Source organism: Cherax quadricarinatus, chromosome 54 (genome assembly GCF_038502225.1).
Source record: "Cherax quadricarinatus isolate ZL_2023a chromosome 54, ASM3850222v1, whole genome shotgun sequence".
Taxonomy (NCBI): Eukaryota; Metazoa; Arthropoda; class Malacostraca; order Decapoda; family Parastacidae; genus Cherax; species Cherax quadricarinatus.
In genome coordinates this window covers 10768754-10792055 of record NC_091345.1, presented here as the reverse complement: position 1 = coordinate 10792055, position 23302 = coordinate 10768754, and the positions used below count along the sequence as shown (strand labels likewise).

At 41.8% G+C, this 23302-nt stretch overlaps 1 protein-coding gene across 2 annotated transcripts in view; it reads right to left on the bottom strand.

Annotated features, from left to right (window-relative positions):
• The window catches only part of Pgd (phosphogluconate dehydrogenase), a 138898-nt gene that overhangs the window by 80549 nt on the left and 35047 nt on the right, over nt 1-23302 (bottom strand). The window lies entirely within an intron of this gene.

Sequence of the window (23302 nt, the reverse complement as noted above, 5' to 3'; positions counted from 1 at the left end):
ACATTATAACGTTAATTTTTCATAATCAAAGCTTCAACCAAAATTATATAATACAAGTACGTACTTCTAAAGGGGCGTTGTTGCCTTATCAATTTACTAAACTTTTTGGGGGGAATTACACGCTCACTAGAAAAAAGTTATAATAACCAGGACTTTTAAAGGGGTGGACCGGTAAGCCAGCTGAAAGCCTTGGTCAGATCAAAAGCTCTGGCTGTGGGTCATCAGATGATTAAGACCAGCATCAGTAAACATGTGTCCTGTTTCCTGACAAACCTTACTTAACCTACACGCTCGCTCTTGACAGTGGAGGACGGGCATCGCTTTTTGCTTATTTACAAAGCACCAGAACCGATGGGTTATTCAGTGTTTTAAACATATACTGCTCGTAACATTATTAAATGTACACATCACAGTCAATGTGCCACTGTCGTCACAAATCCGCTGTCGCTGACATATTGCCCAAATAATCACAACATGCAAAACTATATTAAATTAATTTTTCACATTTCATAATGCAAATCCATAATTTATTGTCACGGGCCATACGTGTCACCAAATTTAGACGAAAAGGGGATATAGCCCTACCATTTATGCCGAAAGAAATGCCAGGCTCTTAGGTGTTGGACAGGTTACACGAGAAGGAAAGTATCTAGTAGCAAGACACATTCACAAGGGATCCTCAAAGGATGGGAGGGTGCTTTAAGCTAGTGAAGGGCTCTTGATTCAGATAATTAGAGCTATCCTCCTCTACCTTAGATCAAGCCAGGAAGTTCCCAATGACTATATAAATGACAGCACCACTAGGGACTACCACAGTGTTCAAGGTCACCACACAATGCTTCCTGATGAGGCGGATGTTGCCCACACCAGTGGCGTCACCAGGTAAACCGGTACACCGCTCCAGTGGCGCCACCAGGTAAACCGGTACACCACACCAGTGGCACCACCAGGTAAACCGGTAACACCACACCAGTGGCGTCACCAAGTAAACCAGTACACCACACCAAGAGAAATTATCATTGGTAATATAAATCCGTCGTGGGCATGGAAATGAGAAACGATCATGTTTGATCCAAGAAGCTCCAATTCCTTGGAAGCAGAGCCCTTCAGTGGCATCAAGGCACACACCACGGTAGCGACAGAACACCTGCTTATCAGAGTACAAACTTGTGTATGTTTATATAATTTTGTAAAAAATTAGCAAGACTTCCGAAATTACACACACACACACCTGTGACTCAGACGAGTCACAGGGATGTTAGGAAGTATTTCTTTAGTCATAAAGTTGTCATGAAGTGGAACAATCTGATGTAGTGGAGGCAGGATCTATACATAACCTTAAGATGGGGTATGATAAAACTCATGGAGCAGGGAGTGTGGACCTAGTAGCTACCAGTGAAGAGGCGGGGCCAAGAGCTACGAATCGACCCCTGTAACCAGAATTAGGCGAGTATATACACGCGCGTGCGTGTATACATGTAGAGCAAGGAGGTCAAACTTTAAATTATTACTGCGTGACTCGAAATCAATACATTCTTGTGGGACGAGTAGGTGAATGATCCCTCCCCCACACCCACTTTCCCCACCGATTGGAGGGAAGAGATAAAGGGAAGAGTGGAAGGGGAAAAAGGACGAGTACAGAGGATTATTATTATTATAATCAAGGGGGAAGCGCTAAACCAGTAGGATTATACAGCGCCTGGGGGGGGGGGATGTGGAAGGCATTCAGGCTTAATTCGGGGAACTGGAGCACAGATCCAATTCCCTAAATCAAGAGCCCCTCACCAACATCAAGGAACCTTCCCTGAAGGGCGAGTACAGAGGAATGGCTGAGGTAAAATAAAGTATCGGCTGATACCCCTACCCGGGTAGATTCAAGTATCTGGAGATATCGCTACTTTTCATATCTACTTTTTATGTGAAGTTCCAAATCTTTGTTGTCCCACATCACCAGGAGGCTCGATCCTCCGTCCCGCAATAAAGGATCATTATAATAACGGGGGAGCGCTAAACCTGTAGGGTTTATACAGCACCCAGGGGGGGGAATGGAAGGTATTTACGCTCAATTCAAGAACTGGAGCCCAGATCCAATTCCCAAGAACAAGAGCCCCTCACCATCGTCAAGGAACCTCCCTTGAGGAGCAGCAATTGAGGAAAGACGCGCTACTCATGGTGAAGAGATACACCCATAGTAGGCATACAGCGCCTGGAGGAGAACGTGAAGCATTCAGGCTCGATCCAAAGGGAAGGCCTAAGCCATTTCTTCTGGAGGACAGGGAGGAAAAAAAAAAGTTTGATCCAAGAATTATGTATTTTCATTTCCTCACGAGTTATAGCTTATTATTTTTCTATTCATAATTATTCAGCGCTTAAACATTATCAAATTTAAACTATCAATATCAACTTGTTGAAGTCGTCACAAATTCACCACCACGGTACAGAAATCATAATCACACAGCAAGTCAAACAATTCAGAGTCACTTTCTCCACATTCCACAACCCATGTCCGTATTTTATTCCAAGTCATTGGTATGTCAGCAAATTTAGACAAGAGGGTAAATATCCCACCAGCGTCGGAGACGCTCGTTCTTAGTCAAGCTATATTATTATTATTATTAAAGGGGCTAAACCCGTATGATCCACACAGCTCAATGGATGTAATAGACTCTTGCTATTATTTTTTATCAGTATTAAAGGAAACCAGTCATCAACACTCATGAATAAACAGGTAACTCACGGACGCAACACCCATCAGTAACAGGTAACTCATGGACGCAACACCCATCAGTAACAGGTAACTCATGGACGCAACACCCATCAATAACAGGTAACTCGCACATGGACGCAAATCAAACACAGTACCGAGGATCCGTACATTTTGGACTAATATGCTTGGCATTTATGGGAAGCGCTAATCCTGGAAGGACTGCAGAGCGTATGGAATGGGAGATACCATTAGATCAAAGGAAAACGTGGATAGCTCCAGTACCTCTCGAAGGAATTTGGGATACAACCTTGAAGAGGATTTCCGAGTTTGAAAAACACAGATTATTCAGTCCATCTTCTAAGTCAATCTTTCAGTTGCTAAGACAGTAAAAAATGTGGCTTGTAAAATTTTGTTCAGTATTTCCCACAATTCACTTACTAGAGCAATTTTTATTTAAAATTATAACATCGTTTCTCTTGTATGAATATTGTAGCGAAAATTTCAAATATGCCCGAAAACTGTTCAATTTTTTTTTTCTTTTATTCCACGCTCAACCTCTCCTTCATGCTTGGCGCTCCTCTTGTTTGTGACCTTGATGTTGGCCCTTCTAGATTATTATTATTTACCCAGTGAGTCATAAAGCACCTGGGGAACGGGAGGTATGATTCTGTAAAAGGGACGGGTAGCTACAATTCCTTAGATCAAAGAGCCCTTCGTCGGTGTCAAGGCACCCCCGACCCTTTCCCTCGAGGGGATTTTTTCTATAGAGTAAGAATGTGACTTACCCTTGGTGTGGGTGGTGCACCTCAGTGGTGTGGACAACACCAGGCAACTCTGGCTCTCCCTCCATGACAGGAACATGCAACAGGCGAGCCACCCTATACACTGCAGGGCCTCGGGTTGGTGCATGTTCAGCCCACCACCTCGAGAGTGTGAGGCAAGTACATTTTCTCATCCACGCTGCTCCAGTAGAATTGGGCAGGGTTAACACATGAACAGGTACTCGCGAGAGCACACACACAGGCACACGTTTACGCACACAGGTATGCGCGTACACACAGGCACGCGCGTACATACACAGCTCAATAAACATACAGGTATGCATGAGAACGTGCGCACAGGCAACTGAAAGTTGAAAATAGAATCAAAAGTTAGAGCTCAACCCGTTTTCCCGCAAACTCAAATAGGTAATTACAGCTGGGTAATTCCATGCACACAAAGATGGATAGGTCATTCACAGCGGGCAAACAGTGGTTACCACACAGTACATGCACGCGCACCCACGTATAAAACACCAGCCAAGCCTGACAATACACCACACAAAAACAATTTACGTCCCAAGTAGAGAAAGTTATAGATCATATTCGAGCAGTCCTAAACCAGTAGCTGGGTTATATAACTCCAGAGGAGTGGAAAGGAATCAGATCTGATCCAAAGAAGGAAAGGGAGAATTCAATGCCTCGTATAAGCAGCTTTTCACTGGTAACAAGGTGCCCCCCCCCCGCCTCCTCCTCAGAGAAACTGAGCTCTTCGTCTTTAAAAAACGAGTAAACAAAAAGGCAAAGATTGAGGCCCAAGCGAGCAGTCGAAGCATACAAGTTAGACATATTAAGGAGGCTTGATTATTAGTATAATTATTATAATCAAGGGAGAGCTCTAAACCCGTAGGTTATACAGCGCATGTGAGGGGATGGAAGGTACTCAGGCTCAATTCAGAGAACCTAATCACAGATCCAATTCCCTAGATCAAGAGCCCCTCACCAGCGTCAAGGAACCTCCCTTGAGGTTACCGGTAAGGAGGCTTGAATAACAATAGGCCATTCATCATGACCATCCAGACACCGACTCTGAACAATATCCTGGGTGCAACCAATTCGAATATTTAAACTAATTAGTACAGACAAGGCCTCTGAACTGCAATATTCTGAGTATAATCAACTCACGTATTTAAACTAATTAGTAGAGTTAGTTGCTCTGTTCGATATAAAGCCTACTGACTGCACGAAGGTCATTAGGGACTTGTATATATTACATAACTGCTACTGATGAATATCTAGTATCCTAACTGGTCTATCCAAGATGAATGTAAGAGGTACTACCAGTTTCCAAGCGAACTTTGTGTGGTGGGTGACCATCAAAATGAAGAAGGAACATTTCTTGGCCAACAGTACTAGCAAACCTAAGTTCAATATCATACTTGGTGAGACGCTGCAAGACTGTTCATGCAGAAGTAATGCAGATTTGTTGACTGCCCAGAAAATGATAAGTAAAATCTGCTTTCACCTGTGCCACATCCGTCGTGTGCGAGGATACACTGATCTCAGAAAACTCTCCCCTCATGGAAGGTTCCTTGATGTTGGTGAGGGGCTCTTGATTTAAGGAATTGGATCTGTGCTCCAGTTCCCCGAATTAAGCCTGAATGCCTTCCACATCCCCCCTCCCCTGGGCGCTGTATAATCCTACGGGTTTAGCGCTTCCCCCTTGATTATAATAATAATAATAATCAGAAAACTCTGAACATTCATTAGCTGAAATGTGCTTTGGATCCAGAGACTGCAACTTGCTACACTATGCATGCACTCGGGCTGTGACAATGTCACGTCTATTTGGCATTAATTAAGAAGTTGCTTTGATGAAGATGAAAAAAAAATACTCATTTCAGGAAGCAGGCAAGTGTTTCGCCGAGTAGCTACCACGGATGAGATCACTTCAATTGGAGAGGAGCTTATCTTCCTATACAATGATACCCCAAATGAGAGTTTCTGCAAGCACCTCTTCTGTTAGCCGGGTCATCATATGGAGAAGACCCGGGCCGGAAGTACCGGCGAACCTCTAATGAATGAATGAATGACCTCTTCTGTACAGGTTCATACTATTGGTCGCGACCAGCAGTGATAGCTGTGCAGCAGCAGCAGCACGAATATCATAGCGCCAGTGTTTATTTCCAAGCTTATCAGTGAACGGGCATGATCTTCGATTCAGAATCTTAAAGATGGATATTGGTCAATGGTCGACTTGAACTACTGATTTACTACCAGCTCCAGAAGCTCTAATGGGTATCAGATGCAATTCTAAACCGTGTATATGTAACGATGAACCTACAAAAAATTTGGTTTGAATTGCTCAATACAATGTATTGAGTGCTGGGTAGTTAGTTGTGTTAACTCGCCGTTGCCTTGTGAAATGTCATGTGCCGTAAAAAGGATTGTTTTTTTTTTTTTTAGAGTAGTCTTCTATAACAAAGTTATCACTTGTTTGCTGCTGATGTTAACATCTTCAAAATATATGCCACCATGCTGGTTATGTTCATAATTCAATAATTTTAGTGTACACCACATGCATAGTGTCAAGCATGAATATTTCCCCCACACAAATTAATCGCAGTGTTTTAGATTTAAAATACATAAGAAAATTGAATCCTGATTGCACAAATGCATTTTATTGTGTGGGACTTCACAAGAATTTGCACTAAAATTCATGTTAAAAAAATGAATGTTATAAAAACAATAAATATATACACAGTGTACCGTTAAGGTTCATTTCCCTTACGTTGCACTAACTCATTGTCTCCACTTTGAATGTAACGTTCACTGTAACATAGTAAAATAAATTCTTGAAATTGTAGGTTGATTCATTTTCCTGTTACATTGACTGGACTGTAACGGGCTGGCCCCTCAAGGAAGGTTCCTTGATGTTGGTGAGGGGCTCTTGATTTAGGGAATTGGATCTGTGCTCCAGTTCCCTGAATTAAGCCTGAATGCCTTCCACACTCCCCCCCAGGCGCTGTATAATCCTCCGGGTTTAGCGCTTCCCCCTTGATTATAATAATAATAATAATGTAACGGGCTGGATGTTAAATGGCAACCCCACCACCTGTCCGCGCATTCTTCACCCTCAATATTTTACACCCAGACTCTCTCAGCATTGCACACTCCACTTCCCACTACTACTCCCCACTTTTACACCACTACTTATTACACATTCTATATTACTCTACTGAAAACACATTCCACCACTGATAAAGCCGACACACTCAAATTAACTTATTTTCCAGAGTGAAGAACTGGCAATAAATATTTAGGCACAATCAAATGTATAGTCACTGAATCATACAATTTTTTCATGTTATAACCTCCAAACACGTGTAACTAACACTGGCAAGCGACAAACGAAGCCACACGATAATTAAAACAAGCGAAAACTGGACCACTTCAGTTAAGTGTCTGATCAGCCAGGCTGTGACGGCTATGTGGGCCAGCTGACCGCTGGCTTCTATATCCTGGTTGAGCAGGCAATCAAGAGAGCCTGGCCTCAGGCCGGGCTGCGAGGCTTAAAAAAAATTACCAATTCTCTTACATTATTATTCATGGGAAAGCACTAAATCCGCCTAAGAACTGAGATGGGTGGGGTAATCAACCTTGGTCTAATTCCTTATATCATGTACCAAATCTGTTAATGGTTCCAGCCTCATCACCTCCGAGACCAGATCACATACCAGACCTCAAAAAAAGATTACAGGGAAAATGACTATTAAGACAAACAGAACGTGTACAGTGAATTAAATCAAAAGACTATAGGATTTACGTGCCATCTTACATATTCACGAGGCAAAGAAAAGTTCAGCAATCCTGTCGAGTGTAAAGTTTTTAAAATACTTAGTTTCAGTCCTATAAGACTGCAGTGCCTTCCTGGATGGTTTTAGTCTCACATTCAATTAATTTAAATTGCAGTTCATTTTTTGCAGTTGTGGTCTTTTACGGATGGTGCAAATTGCCAAAGATGTGATAAGTTCTTCAGTGGCTCTAACCCTAACGGCCTCATGTTCCTCAACGATGACGTAATAAGGACCATTGTGTTCACTGTCGACAGTTCCGGAAGGTGAATCTGAGCACCTTTTTCATGAACCACACAGCAAGAGAGACTCGCACACTAGAGGCAGTGACCGAGTCAACTCACAGATCACACAAAGAACGCGGCTCACTAGCACACGAACTAGGCAATGACTGAGTCAGACAGCAAAGCGGCGGCAGTGAGAGCGTGAGTTTGTCGTTGACCGCGTGAATGAGCGCTCGTGCGTGTTCAAACCATGAATGTTACCCTATCACTGGATGAGTCTGGGGTCAGGACACACATCGGGAGTGCCTAAACAAGTACTCACAAACCATAAATTGGTAACAAATTAAATATTTGTAGCAAATGAGGAGACACTGAGACGTTGGAAAAATGAGCACTCCCACTAGTGAATAGAGCGAAATAATTCATTGATGCACATGTGAGCGTTTCGTAGCGGATACTGAATCAAAGAGAGAATACGTGAACACATTGGTGAGGAGGAGGGACTCACCACACAAAAGCAAGTGTAACACTAACACACTTGTAGAACACGCCGGGGAAACTGCTACACCCCCTACCACCATTACCCCAATCACAACCCCGCAAAACCACTCCACATCCCCCTCCACTTTTTTTTTTTTTGCCTCCCCCCCCCCCCCCACCACCTTTCTACGTACAGAGTCTACGCCATTCTTACTTCGCGTCAATATGCTAGTCGTTGTGACGATATGGAATTACTACAGAAAGATCGATGAAACCTCTTATTCTCTGCCAATACTCATTACTCTCCCTTCTCTATCTACTCTCCTCCCAGTTTCTTATCTAGCCACATTTCTTTACATTTCATTCCGGCAAGAACTTAGGGTAGCTTTAAATATAGGTCGGACCAGTATATGAGGTCGTGTGGCCTATTGGCCTAGCATAGACCAATAGGCCAGCTGCGGTGTTCTTTCATTCTTGTGCTATGTTCTTATTTACTGCTGTGGAGAAAAGGTTATAATACCTACGAGCTATGACACTACCCCAGACATTTTTATTAAGAAAACTTTAGCTTAGAAACCAATCTTTCTCAATCACCACCCAGCGGCGGTCGAAGATTATCAGTATATTAATAGAAAAGAGCTAAACCCGTGGTCATATAGTGCCTTGGAAATTAGAGGCAACGTGGTCTGAAGAGAAAGAGCAAGCTTCAATTCCTCGTATCAAAAGCCCTTCACCGGCATCAAGACGCTCCTTGAACTGAGGAATTTAACTCTTATAACACCTGTATATACATAATGCATAAATACCTGAGTATATACATAACCACCGCTGTGTATATACAAAAATTTCTTCGTGATATATTGTGTTCAATACAGTTAGCTTGCTATACCTCGGGACTTGCTAGGAACACTAAGCATAACTGGATTTCACTCATTTATATAACTACTGGCATTAAATACAAAGTCAGGTATTCAATTTTTCAATTGTTTTATTAATTATTTTAGACTGATACGACTTATCACCCCCTTTCCCCTCTCTTCCAACCTTTTCATTACTTTTCCCGAAGACTAAAATGGTTTACCTCCTCCCTTCGTCCCACATGTGCTTCCTAATATTTTACGTCATAACACTCCATAGCTTTTCTTTCCCAATTTTAATAATAATAATAATAATAATAATAATAATAATAATAATAATAATAATAATAATAATAATAATAATGGTTCATTACTATATAAAAAATAAAAGGCTGAGATCCAAGTTTTCGGCTCAAGTTCAAACCATCTTTAGGGAAAACAATGGGAGTGTAAGTGTAGAGAATCGTGCAGAGGGGTTACCTGGAGGTTATTCCGGGGATCAACGCCCCCGCGGCCCGGTCCATGACCAGGCCTCCCGATGGATCAGGGCCTGATCAACTAGGCTGTTACTGCTGGCCGCACGCAGTCCAACGTACGAGCCACAGCCCGGCTGATCCGGCACTGACTTTAGGTATCTGTCCAGCTCTCTCTTGAAGGCAGGCAGGGGTTTATTGGCAATTCCCCTAATGCTTGATGGGAGGCTGTTAAACAGCTTTGGGCCCCGGACACTTATGGTGTTTTCCCTTAGTGTACCAATGGCGCCCCTACATTTCGCCGCTTGACCTGAGCAGAGTGCGGACGTGTGACTACTGCCCTCTGCTGGCCATTGGAGGAGACTTATATTTTCACAACATGGCGCAGTCTGTGAGAAGGCGTATGCACACGGTGTGCATTGAATTGTTGCGTGGTGCGATAACACCTCAGTCTGCACAAGTGCTTTTACCGCAAATTATCCGTGACACCTATGGTGTTGCGAATCAAGAACTGTATGGTGTGGCACTAAATGGTTCCTATCGTATTTTCGTCAAGCTGAGATCAGCTGGAGTGTATGAACAGCTGGTTGACAAGTACCAGGACAGGAGTGTGGACGTTAATTCAGCGATACGTGTTCGATTAATCGATGTGTCTAAGCATTACACATGGGTGAAAGTCCGAAATGTGCCATTTGAGGCGGACGAGACTGATCTGCGGTATGTATTTGAACAGTATGGACCTGTACACCTGGCTATGGCTGGTAAATGGACGGATGGGGCGTATGCCGGCTTGCCGGATGGTACGTTCACGATCAAGATGGCGTTGAGGCATGCCATCCCGTCTTACATCATCCTGGACGCATTTAGGACACAGGTAATGGTGTACTACGCTGGGCAGCAGAAGACGTGTAGGTTATGTGGTGCATATGACCATATGGCGGCCCAGTGTGGGAGATGGCAGCGGAGAAAGGACCTAGGTAGTGAGATGGCGAAAGAGACAGAACCAGAGGTGGGTCATGCTGATGAGTCGCCTGTACATAGAAGTGGCACTTCCTGGAGTGAGGAAGTGGAGCGTGAGCTGCCACTGGTGGGTACCAGCCCATCACTGTCACAGTTAGTGGGAAGTGAGGCATCTGCCTTGGAGAACGGGAAGACTGTGCAGATTGGTGACGTGCGGGTAGAGGGAGGTCTACTGGTGAACGTGCAGGAAAAATCCTTTGAGAAGCAGGTTTCTGAGGATAACTTGAGTATGGTGAGGAGTACTGTTCAGATTGAAGATGAGCAACTTGGAAGATTGGCGAACATGGCAGATGACTCGCCAGGAGTGGTGGAAGTGATTGAGGTGAATGCTGAGATTCACAGGGAGGCATCCAGTGAGTTAGAAATGGATGCAGTGTGTGTCAACCGTAAGAGGGCGGCGACATATTCCGACTCGGATGATGTGTTGACCCCGGCACAGAGACCGGGGAAAAAGCCGTGGGTTGATGTGGTGCGTGGGAGCACTAAAGGTACACCTGGTCCGGTGTTGGATCAGGGGAAGCCACCAGTGGGCAGTGGAGAGAAAAGTGGACGAAGTAGACACACTGAAAGCGTGTCAGTGAAAGGTGAAAAGGGGCAGAGGGTGAAATCACATAAGTAGGTTTCAGGTGCATGACAGTGAATATTAATGGATTGTGTGCGAGTGAGAAGCGTCTGTGGGTAAAGGGATTTTTAAGACGTTATGCTATAGACATTGTTTTTGTGCAGGAACATAATTTCAAGCTGGGAAAGGAATTGGAGGTGGATGGGTACAGTGTGTTTGTGATGTATTCGGAACGAATGAAGGGAGGGGTGGGAATCCTGATCCGAGAGACGAGCCCGTTTGTTGTTCTTAGGAGTGAAGGGGGGGGGTCGTGTGTTAAGAATAGATGGGTGGTGGAGAGGTGAGCGGATGGCAGTCGTTTGTGTGTATGTGCCGGCTGAGAATGATGTAAGGGTAAAGAATGAATTTGTGAATAACGTATTGGTATATTATTTGCGGTCATTACCGTCAGTGACAATAGTTGGTGGCGACTGGAACTGTGTGGTGCGCAGGAAGGATGTGGAACCGAGAGGGGCAGGGTGTTTTTTGGCAGGTTTAGGGGATCTATTGAGAGGTGTGGGATTGAGGGATATAGTTGATGGAGGGGATTGCGAGATAGAGCACACATTTCATAGAAAGGGATATGCTGCACGATTAGATAGGTTGTATGTGACAAGGGGAGTGAGGGTGACGCGGATGCAGACGGTGAATGTCGTTTATTCAGATCATAGGGTGGTTTATGCTGATTTAAATTGGGACGGTTTGCCTAAGAGATATTTGGGGTACTGGAAGCTGAATGCACGACTACTGGGTGAGGGGGTGGAGGGAGGGGATTTTGAAAGTTTGTGGGAGGACTTATGGGGTGGGGGTAAGAGTGCAAGCGATTTATTGGGGTGGTGGGATGGGGTTGCGAAGACGAGGATCAGGCAATATTATGTGCGAAGGGGAAAGAATGAGGCATGGATGACATATGGGCTTCAACAGTATTTAGAGGGGCGGTTGCAGGGTTGTTATCAGAGGGGTGCTGTGACAGGTGTGTATCCAATGGAGGAAATTGAAGCATTAAAGTGGCAGATAAGAGATATGCACAATGAGAGATTTGATGCGGCGAGGGTGCAAGGTGGGTTAGAGGAGGCGATTTGGGGTGACAGGCCGTCAGCCTGTGTGTTACGGGGTCAGCGGAGACGCAGGTTGGCAATGGAAATTGATAAGCTGGTAGTACACGAGAACTTAGGTGGGTATACGAAGGGTCAGGAGTTGCGAACTACTGAGGGTATGAGTGGTTTTATGGATAGTTGGTTTGGAAAATATTTGCGGAGTGTAGGAGTGAACGGTGAGGATTTAGAGAGATTGGGAGAGAATGTATCTTGTGTGCTGAGTGGAAGTGATCGTATGGCATTGGGAGGGGATATTGAAGAGGGGGAGGTATGGAGAGCTTTGGAGAATATGGCGAGAGGTAAAGCGCCAGGTATAGATGGGTTACCTTGTGAATTCTATGTGAAGCATTGGAGTGTGTTGAAGGATTTTTTAGTGAACCTGATGAATGTGATGGAAAATGAGGGGAGGATGGGTGAGTTGCAGCGTACTGCAGTAGTAGTATTGATTCCAAAAGGGGAAGGCCCTACTACAGTGCAGAACTACAGGGCGTTGTTGTTGTTATGTGCTGATTATAAGATATTCGCAAAAATCTTGGGGAACAGGCTGAAGTGCGTGATAGATAGAGTTGTTGCGAGAGGTCAGTATGGGGTGCCTGGAAGGATGATGTATGAGGGACATGGAATAATAAAAGATTTTGTGGAAAGTATGGAGGGGGAGAATAAAAGGGGGGGAGGTGTCTTAGCATTGGATTGGCAGGCTGCGTACGATTGCATAGAACGAAAGGCACTGTGGCATATCTTACGGAGGCAGGGTTTTGGGGAAGAGATGGTACGTTGGATTGTGACTTTGTATAATAGGGTAGGTGTACGTGTGCAGGTGAATGGGAAATTGGGCGAGTGGGTTTCAATGGGTAGAGGCATAAGGCAGGGTTGTCCTCTGTCTCAACTGTTGTTTGCTTGTATACGGGACCCTTTTTATAGGGCAGTGGGGCGATGTTTAGGGGTGGTATGTGGTGTGGAGAATGGTGGGATGGGAATAATAGGGTATGTGGATGATACAACAATTCTAATGAGCAGGGAGGAAAGTTTACATGAGGTGGAGGATGTAATTGGTGGTTTTGAAGGTGTTACAGGTTTAAAAGTAAATGTGGAGAAATCGAAATTATTGGTCTTAGGGAATTGGGTGGGGAGGGCGCGATGGGAAACAGCTGTGTGTTGGTGTGTGGTGGATAGACTAAAGGTGTGTGGGATAATTTATATGGGGAATGCCGGGGAGGCACGGATGCTTAATTCTGGGAGGGCAGTGGATAGGTTGGTGGGTAGGTTAAATGTTTTGAGACCCTTGCATTTGACGATACATCAACGTGTAATAGTGGTGAATGTGATGTTATATAGTATGGTCTGGCATGTGGCAGCAGTATATCCATTGGCAGGACCGGATATAACTAGAATGCTAAAAAAGGTTTTTCGATATATATGGGGTTCTGGGTGTGATTGGTTGGGTAGAAGTGTTGTTATGCTACCGGTCGACAAAGGTGGATTGGGTTTAATAGATATAAGATTAAGGGTTAAGTGTATATATTTGAAGAGGGGGTTTCTCCGAGTGGAAGGTCGTGTGGGGAAGGGTGTGCAAGCATTATATGAGGAGGCACGAAGGTGGTGGGTGGGATCAGAGTTGAGAGAGTGTGAGGATGTGCTGCGAGCTTTATTGTATGTTAGAGATCCGTCTAGGATACGGGTAGGTGTTCTGGAGCGTGCTATAGGGGTGAGGGTGATTGCAAATGTTGAGGGCATATACCCAATGTATGCATGGAGACATTTGGGTAAGGTTGCAGTTGGTGCATATCAGACCAAGAGTGAGAGAGGTAATGTTTCGTTTCCTTCATGGAATATTGCCGTCTGGTGTGGTGCTTCGGGAGAGAGGATTGATGGTGGAGGACGTATGTAGGGTGTGTGGGGATAGGGAGACAGAACATAAGAACATAAGAACATAAGAAAGGAGGAACACTGCAGGAGGCCTGCTGGCCCATACTAGGCAGGTCCTTTACAATTCATCCCACTAACAAAACATTTACCCAACCCAATTTTCAATGCTACCCAAGAAATAAGCTCTGATGTGAAAGTCCCACTCAAATCCAACCCTTCCCGCTCATGTACTTATCCAACCTAGATTTGAAACTACCCAAAGTCCTAGCCTCAATAACCCAACTAGGTAGACTGTTCCACTCATCAACTACCCTATTTCCAAACCAATACTTTCCTATGTCCTTTCTAAATCTAAACTTATCTAATTTAAATCCATTACTGCGGGTTCTCTCTTGGAGAGACATCCTCAAGACCTTATTAATATCCCCTTTATTAATACCTATCTTCCACTTATACACTTCGATCAGGTCTCCCCTCATTCTTCGTCTAACAAGTGAATGTAACTTAAGAGTCTTCAATCTTTCTTCATAAGGAAGATTTCTGATGCTATGTATTAATTTAGTCATCCTACGCTGAATGTTTTCTAACGAATTTATGTCCATTTTGTAATACGGAGACCAAAACTGAGCTGCATAATCAAGGTGAGGCCTTACTAATGATGTATAAAGCTGCAGTATGACCTCTGGACTTCTGTTGCTTACACTTCTTGATATAAATCCCAGTAATCTATTTGCCTTATTACGTACGCTTAAGCATTGCTGTCTTGGTTTAAGGTTGCTGCTCACCATAACCCCCAAGTCCTTTTCGCAATCTGTATGGCTAAGTTCTACATCATTTAATTTATAAGTACTAGGGTTATGGGCACTCCCAAGCTTCAGAACCTTGCACTTATCTACATTGAACTGCATCTGCCACTTTTCTGACCAAGAATAGAGTTTGTTTAAATCCTCCTGAAGTTCCCTAACATCTACGTTTGAATCAATTATCCTACCTATCTTTGTGTCATCGGCGAATTTGCTCATATCACTAGTAATTCCCTCATCAAGATCATTGATATATATTATAAACAACAATGGGCCCAAGACTGATCCCTGTGGAACGCCACTTGTTACAGATCCCCACTCGGATTTAACCCCATTTATAACAGCTTTTCATGTAGTATATTTTTGTAAAAAATTTGGAGTGTATACGGGAGTGGATGGGTGGGATTTTGAGGAGGGTGGGTGGGGGAGGGATATCGGTATCAAGGGCATTGAGTTTAGACGTGGGAGGTGTGGAAGACTGTGCAGCGTGCTTTGGTGTACATCATAACTGATTTTGTTTTCGTATCATGGGCCATGAGGGGTAATGGGGATTGGATGGTGCGAAAGAAGGTATTGGCTGCAACGATTTTGTTTTCGTATCATGGGCCATGAGAGGTAATGGGGATTGGATGGTGCGAAAGAAGGTATTGGCTGTAACGATGTACAAAATACTTCGTCGTAATAGGGGGATATATGGAAGTAGATGGGAAAGGGCTTTTCCTGAAGGATATCGAAGTATGAATGTCAGAGGTTTGTTGGCGGAGTGAGAAAAAAAAAAAAGGGGGGGGGGGATGTGTTTGGATTTTCAGGGGTTGCACCGGGCTCGTCTCAGAATTTGGGAATGTATGAGGAGTTCCATGATATGGTGTGAAATGGCAGCGTAGTTGTGGAGTGTGTTTTAAGTAAGTTTGTGGTGGTTCGTAAGGGAAAAGTTGTTAAGATTTTTATGGACATGGAAATGAGCAATATTTGTGTGCATGTGAAAAGTATACGGTCATGCTCAGAATGGTATACTGATGTATGTTATGGATAAGTTAATTATGGAATATGTTGTAATGTATTATCAGGATTGGTGGTTGTATTAAAGCAAAGGACATGAGGGCGTGATAAATATGTCTGTGTACCAAATGTACTGCTCATAATGAGATAATGCAATGTGTGTGATTTTATCATACATCAAGTGTATATAGCAGTATGTAAGAGAAAATTTCATGTACTCAGTATGGGTTGTATATTGGTATTCGGTGAAGTTCAATGAATATTATTGACGAGTGATGGGTATATAAGGACGTGTTCATGTACAGTGTGTTATGTAGGGTTAGGATGGTGAGGCAAGAAATGCTGCGGTCTGTAGAATAAGAATATAGTCTCGTTTAAGTTAATGTTTAATAGTAATGACTATGTATATTTCATTATATGGTAGAAGAAGTTTGTTACTCAAAACTGGAAATTATATTTGAAAAATATTACTAAATATACGTGATTGTGTAAGTTCGCTTGTGGGATGAATGTAGTGTATGGAAGTGAGGTGGGACGAATCATTTGTTATATTGTACTGTGTTTAGTTTTTCTGTGGTGAGGTATGGAGATTGTTATTTTCTAACCTTTATTTGTTTCGTAATTATTGGGGTATTATGTATTTGATATGAAGTTTAATATACAACAATAGTAAGTGTGTAAAGAATTTTTGGATAATTGAGAATGTCTTCGTACATACAGTTTTATGTAAAATGTCAATACCTGTGACATTCTTTGGGTTATATTGCATATTGTGTTTATGGCTGCAATTTTGGATGTAATAAACCCACCTGTATATGAAGCTGTGGGCTGTCTTTAGTTTAGTTCTTATGTATAAGTTTAGTGCTACGGTGGGGAATGTGGAGTTCTCTTTTGTTATATATAATGGATACGTTTCATTGCTTACATTGTCTACATGTATAACTATGTATTGCGTTTTTCAATAAAATATAAAAAAAATGCTTGATGGGAGGCTGTTAAACAGTTTTGGGCCCTGGACACTTACGGTGTTTTCCCTTAGTGTACCAATGGCGCCCCTACTTTTTATTGGGGGCATTTTGCATCGCCTGCCCAGTCTTTTACTTTCGTAGGGAGTGATTTCTGTGTGCAGATTTGGGACCATTCCTTCCAAGATTTTCCAAGTGTAGATTATGATATATCTCTCCCTCCTGCGTTCCAACTAGTACAAGTCAAGTGCTTCCAAGCGTTCCCAGTAGTTAAGGTGCTTGACAGAACTTATACGTGCAGTAAAGGATCTCTGTACACTCTAGATCTGCGATTTCACCTGCTTTGAATGGAGAAGTTAATGTACAGCAGTATTCTAGCCTAGGGAAAACAAGTGATTTGAAAAGGATCATCATGGGCTTGGCATCTCTCGTTTGACAGCGTGGGAATTAATGGCTTTCTCCCCCCCCCCCACTTCGGTTTCAATATTTACCTATTTGGTTCAAACCTTTTCAAGTTCGCACATATCTCTAGAATGTCTAGATCATTTTAATAACTCCAATTAGCAAGTTATTCTATAATTAATTCTTATCAGGGAAAGCTCTAAACCCGTTAGGGAGAATACTGCTCAGATATTTTACAAGCAGCCTCGCTCATACATGATAAATATTTATCAATTATGATTTTTCAATTAGCCTATAATAAATGTATTTACAAGCCTGCTTAGTGCTCAGTTTCTTAGTTATCAAGCAAGGTTTTTCCAAGTAGCTTCTCTTAGATATGAAACAATTACAAATACATTTACCAAATACGATTATACAGGTAGCCTATCTTATACATAATAACAAATATATTTATCAAAGTGTGGCAGGAAATCCGGCGATTCTTTTCCCCGGCCTAGATAAACAAAACTACCACTGGATTCCACTCCGCATCCTCCATTGTACTCATGTCGGTTAAGACTATATTTTCTTGCCTTTTCAATACAGATAGTGGTTAAAATTGTCTATAATTCTCCTCCACCCTTAAACGCTGGGGAGGTTGTGTCGTCATGAAGAGCTACTGATCTAAAAAAAAAATAGTTATTCCCTTCTTTGGACTAAATGGACTATTGATACCCAAGCTCTGTATGGCCACTTCTGGTTTAGCACTTCCCCAGGAATATATTATTACTAGACACCCAAGTTTTCTGTAAACTTTGAATATGAAGCGATCCTCAAGATTTAATAATTATAATTATGTCCAGAAACAGCAGACAAATTCTTGTTTAATTCTGTACTTACACTAGGGCTGAAGGATTTTAAATCAGCCAGGAAATTTACTGGATCCCTGTACATTTATGGAGAAATTTTTCTCCAATCAGGGGGAGACGACCCCTCCACTTTCCCACTCCGCCCTGCTAGTGGGGGAAAGTGGAGAAAGGGGTCGTCGCCCCCCTGGTTGGAGAAAAATTTCTCCACAACCTTGGTCACACGCAAAGGGTGCCATCAACCTACAAAGACCAAGATACATGAAAATTATATATTTCGGGAAGTGATTTAGTGATGAAAAACTTTCATGTTAATACATTTGACAAGATAGGGGAAAAGAATTTCCCTTAGACATGCCACAAATTTATTAACACATTTTTCCTTGAAACTGCAAAACACGATTTAGAAATTCAGATAATCTGTTTTAAGAGTATAAACAAAGTGCTAAACCCGTAAGGGTCTTACAGTACCTAGGAGAGAGGAATGCAATCAGATCTGATCCAGGTAAGAGAGGGTAAATACAATTCTTTGGCTCAAGAGCCCTAACCAGCATTATGGCACCCACGAAGGGTAAAATATGAGTAGCACTGTCATTTATAATAAGTTGAATGAAAAGTTGAAGTTTGTAATCTGACTGCTGCTGCTGCTACATGCCCTGACCTGCTTAGAAAGTATTATTATTATTATTATAATCAAAAAGAAGCGCTAAGCCACAAGGGCTATACAGCGCTGCAGGGTAGGGAAGGAAGCAAGGGAATTGGATGGCAGAAGGGAGGGGGGATGATCAGCAGGTTACAGAAAACAGCGGGGCAGGGGATAGTACGGGGGTAGAGGGTAGCAAGAGATACAAGTAGAAAGGGCTGAAAGTATCAGAATTTGTGAAGTAAGTCAGTCGTTGTCAAAAAGTCAATGAGAGAGTCCGGATGAAAGGTGGGTCCATCAGCGAGAAGGGAAGGTAAAGAGAGAGCAGCGGTGCTTAGAAAGTGCCAGTGAACCTGTTCCAGTTTTCTGGTCATAATTTTTATGTATACCACACTATCGTTGGATACAACAACGTCATACCCACTGCCTACAGTGATGAAGACAATACAGGTGAAGAACAATTTATTCTGACAAAGTTTCGCTCAGTATAGAACTTTAGTAATGATAATAGCATCCTGATATTATATTCAGGGTATGCCTTAAACCCGTACATTAAGAGCCTTTTACCAGCATCAAGTTCCCCCCCCCCTTGAAATGTGTTAACAACCTCTTCTCACTGTACTGTACTACGTTAATTTCCTTATGTGGCTCCGTAAATTCACATTTTATTTTAGGTTACAGCAGGATGGATATATATATATATATATAATATATATATATATATATATATATATATATATATATATATATATATATATATATATATATATATAATATATATATATATATTTGTTTGTGTGTGTGTGTGAGAGAGAGAGATCAACACATCGGCCGTCTCCCACCAAAGCAGGATGGCCCGAAAATGAAAAACTTTCACCATCATTCACTCCATCACTATCTTGTCAGAGGCGCGCTTACACTAGTTATAAAACTGCAACATTAACACCCCTCCTTCAGAGTGCAGACACTGTACTTCCCATCTCCAGGACTCGAGTCTGGCCTGCTGGTTTCCCTGAATCCCCTCATAAATGTCACCTTGTTTACACTCCAACAGCGCGGCAAGTCATAAAACCATTTGTCTCCATTCGCTCGTATCTAACACGCTCACGCATGCTTGCTGGAAGTCCAGTCCCTCGTACACAAAACCTCCTTTACCCCCCATCCCTCCAACCTTTCCTAGGCCGACCCCTACCCCGCCTTCTCTCCACTACAGATTTATACACTCTCGAAGTCATTCTATTTCCTTCTATCTTCTCTCTCTACACACACGCATATTATATGTCGTGCCGAATACGTAAAACTTGCGATTTTGTCTTAAACAGCAACGCTCTTTTTACCGAATAAGGCAAGCGAAAAATTGGGTATGCAATAATTTCGCAAAAATAATTCTGAACCTACGAAAAAATATATTGTTTATTATTATTGTAAACTTATCTAAAATATATTTAGTTGAATTAGGATAAATTAAATTGCGTTTGTTATAATAAGGTTAGGTAAGTTTTCTAAGGTTCTTTTGGTACAAAATTATTAATTTTTACATCAACATAAATGAAAAAATATATCTTTAAGCGTATGAGAAAATTTTAGAAAGTACTTAATTTTAAACGAGTTCCTGCTAACTGACCACTTTACCTATTCGGCTTGACACATATATATATATATATATATATATATATATATATATATATATATATATATATATATATATATATATATATATATATATATATATATATATAATGTGTGTGTGTGTGTGTGTGTGTGTTAAGACTGATTTTTCGCATATTGCATAAAATTTTTTCACCTTTTTCGGCAAAGATGACCATTGCCTTTTATGCTAAACTCGCCGATTTGTCTTATTTGGCACAACATTTACGTTATGTATAAACACACGGGCCATTTCCTATGAAAGCCGTTTGTAATCAAAATAAAACAAAGGTTCCCAACACAACTGTATGGAAGCAGATAAAACAAATGTGTGGATGCGTGTAAAATAAGTGTATAGAAGCCGGTAGAACGTAGGGTTCGTAAAAAACAAGTATGGGTAGGCAGGTAAAACACGTGTGAAACAGGTAAAATAAGCGTGGTGGCAGATAAAACACGTGAGAAGCGAATAAAAATGTTCGTGGAGGGTAAAACAAGGTACCTCACGTAATGATGAGCTCTGAGTCACAATAATCATTATTAATTACCAGAGAACAACCACAAAACCACTTCAAGGTAGATACAACAACACTTAAATATCACTCACCAGAACGTCTCATGGACATGGGTCCTCCTGCACGCACTCCCTCCTCTAAAATAACATGTTCTTTGTCAACCCCCGTTACTGCGAGTCAGTTTATACATGCAAGATCGAATTTAAAATCTATTCTAATAATATTTTCTGCGCTAAACTCTTAAAAGTCTACTTTAGACTGTCATTATATCATTTACAGGGAAGTGCTAAATCCGCAAGGGTCAGCATCTGTGGGATACGAGGTAAGCAAATTTAAGAGGGGAAGGGTCGCGCCATTTCCTCGGATCACGAGGCTTTCACCAACATCCATGCATTCCCCCCTCTTGAAAATTGTTCTAAATGATGTTGGTTAACTAAAACTTCAGTTAGGCTGTATTTATGTAGTTATGGTGAGAATTCCATTATCATGAAGGTAGCGCCTGGCCACGGGGGACACATCCTCATCACTTAAATAGTTGTAAACCACACGGTCCTTGTTTATGCTGGAGGACGAGCTCCAGATTTCCATTACACAATCATTTTGTATTTGGGGAAATCTATCTGTACGGTTATACAGCGCATGAGGGAATCTGGTTCGATCCAAGAAAGGGGATATCAGGTCTAGTTCCTTGAATCAAAAGCCCCTCACTGGCGTCAAATAACCTTCCTTGAGGCAAGTTATTTTATGGAACTAGCATCCATTATATTAATCTTGTTTCCAGACGAAGAAAACCTTATCAGTCCAGACCCAGCATACATACTCGTTTATATGCTATATAACTGGTTAGCTTTTATGGAAAGAGGACAGCCTAACAATAACTTAGCCGAGAAATTTCCTGCAAACCATGTGTGAGAAATCTACACAAATGTTTATGGGAGTTAAGAATATGGGTTCCAGCATTTTCTATGGCCGAGTAAGCATTGACAGGGCATCTCACATCACAGACCCAGAATGTTTCTCTGTGGTAGAGTAAGCGTTGGTCGAGTGCCTCTTACAACACAGGTAAAACCAGGAGCAAAAGTGAAAGTAACGCTGTACTAGAATCAACAGACCTAAAACGCATAGGTCCTAGGGCTTGTAAGTATTTTAGTAATTGTTTTAGTATTGGGCCACGGGTCACTTTAAAACTACCATGCATGTGCAACCCATCCTCCACATAAGTTCATTTTCTAACGCGTTAAAATGCGCCAGTTACTGCACGATCTAAACCGACACCAAAATTAAGTATTTATTCTATTTTACATAAGCCATAATTAACCTTCATATACGTACAGATAACAATAACCAAATTACACAAACGAGATGGATTATATTCATATATAGAGCTATAAAGAATACATCAGCGCTTTTATAAATAAGAGGAAAGTATCTGGCAACGGAACAAACATCGTTAATAAAATAGGAAACCACGCACTAATTATTTAAGATAGAAGATGGTTTTTCCCTGTGTGGGTGTGGTACTATCACCTTCAGTATCGCAACCTCAACAAGTGGATAATACAGGTCTTCCAAAAAGTCATTAGTCCGTCAAGGTGGACTGCTTGTGCTTGTACATTTTTCTTGATCTACTTACATCACCCAACAGATACTAAGACTCGCTGTTCAGTAAATTACCTTAAAAATTAAAAAAAAATCAAAATTACATTTGGAAAAATAACATGTATAACAGAGACTAATTCAAACACTTCCTCCAGTTCCCCAGAGATAGGTGGCGAGCCCAAATTACTACAGGCATGTCCTCTCTGGAGATTTTTCTCCCCCTCTCATATAATTATATATATAATATATATATACATTATATATATATATATACATTATATATATATATACATTATATATATATATATATATATATATATATATATATATATATATAGTAGTAGGTTGGTAGACAGCAACCACCCAGGGAGGTACTACCGTCCTGCCAAGTGAGTGTAAAACGAAGCCTGTGATTGTTTTACATGATGGTAGGATTGCTGATGTCTTTTGTCTGTCTCATAAATATGCAAGATTACAGGCATGTCTTGCTACTTCTACTTACACTTAGGTCACACTACACATACATGTACACATTTATTTATACACACTCATCTGAGTTTTCTTTGATTTTATCTTAATAGTTCTTGGTCTTATTAATTTTCCTTTTATATCCATGGGGAAGTGGAATAAGAATCTTTCCTCCGTAAGCCATGCGTGTTGTAAAAGTCAACTAAAATGCCGGGAACAATGGGCTAGTAACCCCTTTTCCTGTAAAGATTACTAAAAAGAATAAGAAGAAGAAAATTGTCAAAGTGGGAAGTCTGAATGTGCGTGGATGTTGTGCAGATGATAAGAAAGAGATGATTGTGGATGTTATGAATGAGAAGAAGCTGGATGTCCTGGCTTTAAGTGAAACAAAGCTGAAGGGGGTGGGAGAGTTTCAGTGGAGAGGAATAAATGGGATTAGGTCAGGGGTTTCAAATAGAGTTAGAGCTAAAGAAGGAGTAGCA